Source organism: Peromyscus eremicus, chromosome 15, assembly GCF_949786415.1.
Source record: "Peromyscus eremicus chromosome 15, PerEre_H2_v1, whole genome shotgun sequence".
NCBI lineage: Eukaryota > Metazoa > Chordata > Mammalia > Rodentia > Cricetidae > Peromyscus > Peromyscus eremicus.
This window is the reverse complement of record NC_081431.1, coordinates 9,870,820-9,879,333: the sequence shown is the minus strand read 5'-3', so window position 1 is coordinate 9,879,333 and position 8,514 is coordinate 9,870,820. Positions and strand designations below refer to the sequence as shown.

At 40.8% G+C, this 8,514-nt stretch overlaps 1 long non-coding RNA gene across 1 annotated transcript in view; it reads right to left on the bottom strand.

Annotated features, from left to right (window-relative positions):
* The window catches only part of LOC131925168 (uncharacterized), a 17,344-nt gene extending 9,111 nt beyond the window's left edge, over window positions 1–8,233 (bottom strand). The window contains exons 1-2 of the long non-coding RNA XR_009383166.1: window positions 6,999–8,233; window positions 4,749–4,853 (exon numbers count right to left, since the gene is read on the bottom strand). This is a non-coding gene — a long non-coding RNA (uncharacterized LOC131925168). The remainder of the gene's footprint in view (window positions 1–4,748; window positions 4,854–6,998) is intronic.
* Window positions 8,234–8,514: the final 281 nt, after the last annotated feature.

The window sequence follows — 8,514 nt, the reverse complement described above, 5'->3', positions numbered from 1 at the left end:
GCTGGAGTTACCAGTGCAGGCCAACGGTGTCCCAGAGCGCCCTGTTAGAATGCTTCATCACACCTTGGCTCATTATAATACTAAATCACACACCTCTATGGGGAGATTTAAGATGCTAATGAGACATGGAACACGGGACAAGCTCATGGAACAGTGTATGCAACCCAGCCTGTGGTAGGGGATGATCATAAAAGTCCATCCGTGTAACACAAAGCCCAGGCCACTGTACACGGTAGCCCTTGCAGCTACCGACCTTTCCCTTTGCTCGGCCCTTCCCATGGAAGTGTAGTTTTTCTTAATACATTTTCTCACTTTTCTTGCTACTCTCTGCCTCACTTTTTCCAATTCTTTGTTTCAAGACACAAGAATCTGGAACTCCTCTAGGCATGCCCACCAAATTCCCATTTCAGCTGGTAGCAAAGGGGCAGCAGTTTTACTTTTTTCTGTTTAGTTTTGTGAGCTGTGTGGTTTCTGTGACCACTACTTAATCATGCCATTGTATTGTGAATGATACTTTAGATGGTGAATCAATGATCTGATATGCTCATTCTCCAGGAAACCTCTATTCATAAAAGCCAGGCTGTGGGCTGGAGCTGGGTCATAGTGTGCTGACCTCTGGCTTATGCTGCATATTGCATAAAAGTTCAGTGGAGCAACTTTTCTCTCTAGATTCAAAACTTGATTCATCAATTACTTAAACTTTGGAGTTGAGCATGTTGATTTAAAATTCTACATATCATAATGTGGTAAAATAGTTGATTTTTCCATAATAAATGAAAGAAACTGTAAGGTTACTAGAGATAGATGGCCCTGTTGTCCTTTGGCTTAAAAAAAAAAATACTAGAACTCTACAATGGTTGGAACTGTGATTTTATGCCCAAGCCCCAGGGAAAGAAAAATCTTCTAAAGATAGATGCTTGTGGCTGATCCTCTGTTCCCAGACCATCATCTGTCTTCTCTTGCAAAATCAGTGTGTTTAAATAGGCACACAGCAGAAGAGATTAAAGCTGTCCTCCAAAGAAAGTACCAAGAGCTTTTGTTCTCCATCTATCATGGGAATGGAGCCTGAGATGGCTGGGAATCTTACATCCCACAAACCTCTGAGACGCTTCTATTTTAAAAATGGGGACACATTAAGATCTCGTTTTCTTCGGTACGGACTTATGTAAAAATCTTTCTGTATAACAGAGAAGAGACAGTAGAGGTAATCTTTGGTCCAGGTTTTCCATCTCCCTTAGAAAAGCACCCTTAAAGTTACCTCAGAGACGAATTTGCATCTCTTCTGCCTTATAAGATGGCCATAGGCTTGCTGGGGAGAAAATATGCTGCCCCCCAGTTTTGGTCAAATTGTTAATAAATTAATTTTCCTTTACTCTTTTCTCTTCTTAATTTCTTTTGGAATACAGGATGGGTTTATGGACTGAAGTGTCCAGTAACATAATGTCTTAATTTTAAATGGAATTTAATGTGAAGCAAGCTGATCTTGGAGACCATTCAAGAACAAACAGGTCCTTAAGGATCATTACTACCTCACTATTACTTACGAGGGTGGTGTTTCTCAGGAGGCATGGGTCTGAAGGATATTTTGTGAAAACAGTGTCTAATGTTGAGAGCTGCTTTCTCTGAGGGATACATTGTGAGAGCATTGTTTTTTTCTTTGGGTTGTTTTGTATCTGAGACCCTGCTTCTGGTCTGTGCTGCCTGTTCTCCAGTCACACAGGTAATAGAATCATTTTCCCTACTCTTTATAGCTGGGTGCTCACCTCTACTTCGTTTTGCTCTTAAGGATGATATTAACCCTGCCCATTGCTCTCCTGGACTTCTGCAACGGGGCTGGGCCTCCAGATGCTTTCAGGAGATCAGTAACTAATTAAGCCAGCCCAGCTGAGTGCCTCTTGAAGCAGTTGTTTCAAAGTTAGTAGCAACTTCCCCTAGGAAGTAACACACACTGGAAAACAGTGGAAAAATGAGATTTTGTTTTGTTTTGTTTTTGTTTCTTTTATCTCTTTCTATGATTTGCTGGGGCCTGGAGACATATGCTCATTCTGCATCATCAATCATGCTGTTAATTGCCAAGGAAGAAATTATTATATAAAAAATTGGTCATTGGATGCAGCCACAGATCATTTATTTTGCAGGTCACATACTGCCATGGAGCTGTGAAAATAAAAATATTTCAGGTTAGATTTGGAGTTCTACAGGCTTCCTCAGTTCCTTTGAAATGTGAGTACTGAGGCTGGCGTGTCGAATCAGTAGATGAGAATAGAAACTGTATATCTGGTTGTAGCTCCTAAGGCTCTCTAAGAGTGCTTTAGAACCTGTGGCTGCTTTACTCTGGAGAAATCTTTCTACATCCTCTTGACGTTCCTCACCAGCCTGTTGTTCATCAGATCCCTGCCCCCACAAGCTTTAAGACTTCACAGCTTGAATCATGTGCTTAGTATTCACTTGTGGACAGAATGGCCTTGAGGGGAGAAGGCCTGGCCCAGCTGCTCTCATAATATATATTTGTGACACACACTTTTGTGGCTAAGCGTCCAAATAGTAAAAAAGGTCCTCACCCCAGGAAGACAGTACTCAAGAGCTCACCAGTGGGCAAATTATAGATATCTTTCACTGAAGAGCAACAGATATGGACAGATGGTTTTTCTTTAGATATTTTGCAGACATGGTGTCATGAGCATTCCTGGTCTTTTTGGCTGTCTTCCCCCTTATATCTGAATCCTTATGTTGAGTAGTTAGTCAGATATTAGCATACTTGAGGACCAAGAGGATGGACCACTCTCCTCTAGTCAGCATCTTTGGTTGGGCTGATGAACTGGAGCACTGGGTTTCAGTTGTTATCCAATTCTAGTTCATTCAATGAAATCAACAGTACAGAATACACAGTGTGCTTAGGCATAAGAACCTGAGATATACAGATGAAAAATAGTTCCGGAGATAGCCCTGTTTCTATTAGAGACTCAAGACTATGTTCTCATTAATGGCCTTCTCCTTCATTCACTGTCACTACCACTTGAGCAGTTAACTATTGACTCTTAGAGAAAGTGCTACTGACTGAGCTTTCAATCTGGCCTCTCCTCATCTCCCTGGTCTTTGTGAGGTACATAAAGAGGAGGCACATCAAGACAGACAAGAATTATTATAGAGTAATGGGGGGTACCTTCAAGAGATGAGAGTGGGCAGTGACCAAAGGTACTACCATGGAGAACATTCTCTTATCTCACAGCATGATGATGGGAGAGAGAACACAATGCCAATATCAGTTAGCCTGTATACTATTGAAGTATCAAGGGCAGATCACTTTGCTGAGGGGAATTTTCTGGCTTATATGATTGACAGGCCCATTTGTATCAACATTTAAGGAGTGAGTCAATAGAGAATAAAACTCAAGTCACATTATTTTGGCCAGCAATCAAAGTCTTATATATTTTAGTTCCTGGCTTTACGAGTTTCGGACTATGAGGGAATAGTCCACCCTCAGTGGCCTTCAAGCCTGCTAATATATACCTAGCTACCAAATAGAAGGGCTCAGATACAAGGGGAAAGGCAGCTAAAAAGATCATGTTCATAACACCATGTCTGCAAAAGACCTAATGATAATCCATCTGTCCACATCTCATGGCTCTTCAGTGAGATATGTACATTCTATAATTTTCCCATTGGTGAGCTCTTGGGCACTGTCTTCTTGGGATGAGGGCCTTGCTACTACACAAACTTTGGCAAACATGTTGTGCTCTAATTTGGCTGTGTTACTTGAGAGGAAAAGCCTATGAGTTTAGAGGTAATATGGATTTCCTGGAAGGGGGTCATCCCAACAGAAGGCTAGCAAATGTTAGAGCTCCAGGGTTTAGGGTTTTGTCAGCTGGAAATCTCTAGGTACAGGGGTGATAGGTTTATGCAAAAAGATACTTTTTGGAGAAAAATCAGAGCTAAGGAATGGGGAATGACTTTGAGACTTCTGGCATTTCTGGGAAAAAATGAATTTTCATTACGTGTGTGGACAAGGGTAACAACATGGGGTATACTTGATTACAAAATATTGCCTTTGTGCAAATAATGTATAAGTTGAATTTCTCTCTATACTGGTAGTGTTTATGTGCAGTAAGTGGGTAGGGAAGAGGGGATACTTTTGTTACAATGCAGTGTTCTAGGGAGTAGTTGAACATACACAGCCTCCTGAATGACATTTATGGCTTGCAATTGTACAATGATTGTGGAATCTGGTATGTTGATTGACAGGATGATGAAGAAGCCTGGACAGGCCTATGGAGAGGTCAACCTTGGTGACTTTATGGAAAAACAAATGTGCTAGACAAGGAATGGTCTTGACCAGTTTCAGTGGAGAGGAAGAACCCTGGATGTATGTCTTCACTCCACCAGTCCAGTGACTTCGGTCTATAGTTGACAGGTTAATTAAGTGATGTAAAGCAGAGAGGTATTGAAAGTGAAACATGTATTTTAACTTTTTTATTCCTATCATAAAAACACATAACTGAACACATAATAACTTTTAAACTGAATTTATGGCCCAGGCTAATTTATGTTTTCTTAGCACGAGTTCAAGGATAGGCTAGAGTTCCTGTTGTCGTCTTTCTACGAGTCATGATTTCCAACTGGATTTCTTTTAAAGTGGACCAGGAGCAAAAGGACACTCATGAAACAATCCACACATAGAGCTCTTTAAATTTTAACACATTTTCTATTTTTATGGGGGTTTTATCAGTACCCAAAGGAAGGTGATTCACCTGGATCGATGATTTAAAGGTATAAACTGTATTGTTTATCTCCTGTATAACCCCACGTGGCACATAGGCTTGGCCCTCAGTTTGTGCTACTGGTAGATGGTGGACCTTTAAGAAATGAGACAGAATGAGGCATTAGGTCAGTGGGGCTGTGGGACGATGGAGTTATGGGATGCTTATCTTTTTCTTTCCCTTTTACTTCTAACTGTCATGAAGTACACAGTGCTCCCCCGACATTCTTTAGTGGTGTACTGTCTCACCAGAGGGCCAAAAGCGATAGAGTCAAGCGATCATGGACTGAAACATTCAAAACTGGGAAGTAAAATCTTTCCTCTTGTTGGGCTCGCCACCTCAGGTATTTTGTTATGGTATTGGAAAGATGGCAAAATGACATGTAATAAACATCTTTTCTAGAAAGGACCTTTGTATTTTTACTTCCATGTGTTTATGAAATATCTTATTAAAATTACAACCACAGATTCAGCCAGCATAAAACATGCTCAAATTTAGAAGCTAAGTTGTCTACTAACTAAAGGGACTGGCTGCTTGTAGGCCTTGCTTAGCTCTATAGAGGGAAAGGGTAAGTTTGTCTGAGAAGTGACTCAAATGAAAATTAGCTGTGAGATGTCTTCAAATGCAAATGTTGTCCCATCTTCTGCATGGAGCTGTTCCCAGCTACTGTGATTGACATGTCCTGTATTTTCTCTCTTTTCTGATTTAGAGTTTATTCCACCTGTCACACTGTCATTTGACAGAGTATTTTGTCTCTCTTTTCAGTAAACATTTTTATTTTTATCCATAGTATTCTGTCACCTGAAGCTAATAATGCAATTTACATTTGTATTGAACTCTCTTAGCACCTACCCTAGAACCGGTCAAAGGAGAGTCATTGAAAATAAGCTGTTGCGTTCAGTTGAATCTGATGCTAAGACCATCTGAACTCAGTCAAGAGCACATACACAGATCCAGGAGTCAAAGGGTGTGACCTTTTAAAGGCCTTTCTTCTTGTGGCCTGTGATGGGTACATTGGAGTATAGACTAGGTTGGCCACCATGACTCAAAGCTAAAGGCTGGCACCTCCCCTACAAGCCAACGAAGAACTTTCCCTCTCATGGAGAAAAATCTGAAATAACTCCTGGATCATGATGGAGACCTCCTTGGTGGGGAAGATGGTAAAGGACTAATTGATTGGCAAAGCAATTTCAGTCCTGTTTTCTTATAGACTTTTTTTTTTTTTTTAAGTAACCAGTTGGCATTCCAGGATTGAAACAACTTAGGATGTCTAGATTCTGATCAACAGAATTTTAGTATCTAGGTGCATGAATTAATAGTTAATAAAGTTATAAACATGAAAAGAAAAATGAAAACCTAGGGCATTAAAATATCCCAGTGACCTCATATTTTGCTCAATGATTTCTTCATTTTTGAGTTACATTTTGAGCAACATCTGTTGCTAAAGAACAGGTCCTGTGACCTCAAATATAAAGTGTTTTGACTTGCTAAAAATGTTCTAAGATCATAAAAAGGAAAATAATAAATGGGCCTGTCATAATTGTGCTAAAGGGAAGCAATTGCAACTTTTTCACTGTTTTCTTATAGACTTTTATAACAGGCTGGGTTCATTCCTGTTTTAGTTCACTGGTCCTTATTCTGCAGTTAAGACATAGATATTCTTAATTTAGATCATCCAAGGCAAAGAGACAGTTCTTTTACGGAGTCTCTGTAGGAAGAAAGGTGCAGCAACCTACCAGGATGGACCGTTTTCCTGTATCACTCAAATCTTGAAAAGACCTTCATTTGTTTTCTTGTGAACTCTCTGGATGTAACTTAAATATCTATCCTTTTGTTATTTCTCTATGGATATGAGGGCACAAATCATAATTACTTATCTATTTGATTATTGCTACTAGGAAAAATATCTTAGTGGAATTATGAATGAGGCTCAAATTGTGCATTCTCTCTGTAAGCCAAATTCCTCCACTTCCCTCACCCTTTCCCCGCAGGGATTTATCCTTATCTCCTTTGTAACATCAGCTGTTCTTCTCTTGCCAAAAGTGGAAACTGTAACTGGAGTTTTCTCTCCAGGTCACACCAAGCCCCGGCAATCCAACAGCCCATTTATAAAATAAACACACAGACGCCTATATTGCTTACAAACTGTGTGGCCGTGGCAGGCTTCTTGCTAACTGTTCTTACATCTTAAATTAACCCATTTCTATAAATCCATACCTTGCCACATGGCTTATGGCTTACCGATATCTTCACATGCTGCTTGTCCTGGCGCGGCTGGCAGTGTCTCCCTCTGCCTTCCTGTTCTCTCAATTCTCTTCTCTGTTAGTCCCACCTATACTTCCTGCCTGGCCACTGGCCAATCAGTGTTTTATTTATTGACCAATCAGAGCAACATATTTGACATACAGACCATCCCACAGCAGGAGACAGTAGAGTAGTTCACCATAGGGAGGGGTACTAGGCATCTTTGTTGATATGTGGGCTGTGTGTTGGACCCCAGCAATCTGGCTTTGCACCAGCACAGGGATGAAGCACATGTAGTAGAGTCAGAGGTCACATGAAGGAAGGATGGAGTGGAACTCTATACTTAATTGGTGGCCTTGCAAAGGATTTCTTTAAAAGGCTTTCAGAGACTCTCGTAGGCTTGAATTCAGCACTTTCACAAATACTATTAAATACTGTTCCTACACCTTTGCAAAAGCTCAGATTTTCCTCTCTGGTATGAAATGTTTCCAACGTCAAGTATGGTATCATAAAAATATAGTTTATAAAAAAGCCTCCTAACACTGTAAAAATTAATAGTTTTCTTGGAAGTTGAATCTTTTCAGTTCTCTCAGTGGTAAATTGAAATTTTAAAAAGGATTTCCTTCCCTCTTTCATCTTGTAAAGTTAATTGGCTTTCTTGTCTTTGTTTTTCTCAGTAAAGCACTTTGTGTGGGGGCCACCGTGAATGTTCACCACCAGGGTCCTCTTAGTCTGTCACTTAAATGCCCAGCCTTGAAGTTTCTTATGTCATAGCTGTTAATGGCTGTGCTGGAAAAGGAGGCAGATAAATGCTGAGCCCTTGGAACCATTGCTTAGAAAAGCTTATCCTACCATCCCATTTCCCTAAATGTCACAAGAAATCATGACTCTGGTGCCTCATCCTTGGCTGCACTTCCCATTCCTCACTGCTCAATTCACCAATCAAAAACCCTGAAAGGAGGAGGGACTGGCTTTTGTGGGGAGGAGGATGGGCACAGGAAAATTTGTCAATCAAATGCCTCCTGTCCAGGCACGAGCTCCTTCCTGACTTGTAGACTTACGGAAGGCTGCTTCTCTTTGGCCAGGAAGCCTTTTAGATGAGCCAGAGCAAACAAAAACTAGTATAAAGTTGATATTAAAGTCACTCCCAGCTCTTGGAGTTGAAAGCCTGTCGGGTCTTTCTATGCTAGCTGTTACTGTGTGTGCGTTTCTAGGCCGGCTGCAGTCTAAGCAGCACTTGCTGGTCCAAACACAGAATCTCAGATCTTCAAGGAATTTGGGGGAAGTAGCCCACTGGTTACTGAGGGTTCTGACTGTGATGCGATGTCCATTGTTCACCTGACTTCTGACTTATTGAGGAGTGCTTGTAATCCCCCAAGATATTCTTGTCCTCAGGCTAAATGGTATCAGCTTCTGTTATATCAAGACATTGAAAATTGTACCATCTAGAAATCTCCCCCTTTGGAAACCACATTAGTTTGCTTGGGTCCCAGTCAAACTGTGAAGTATCTAA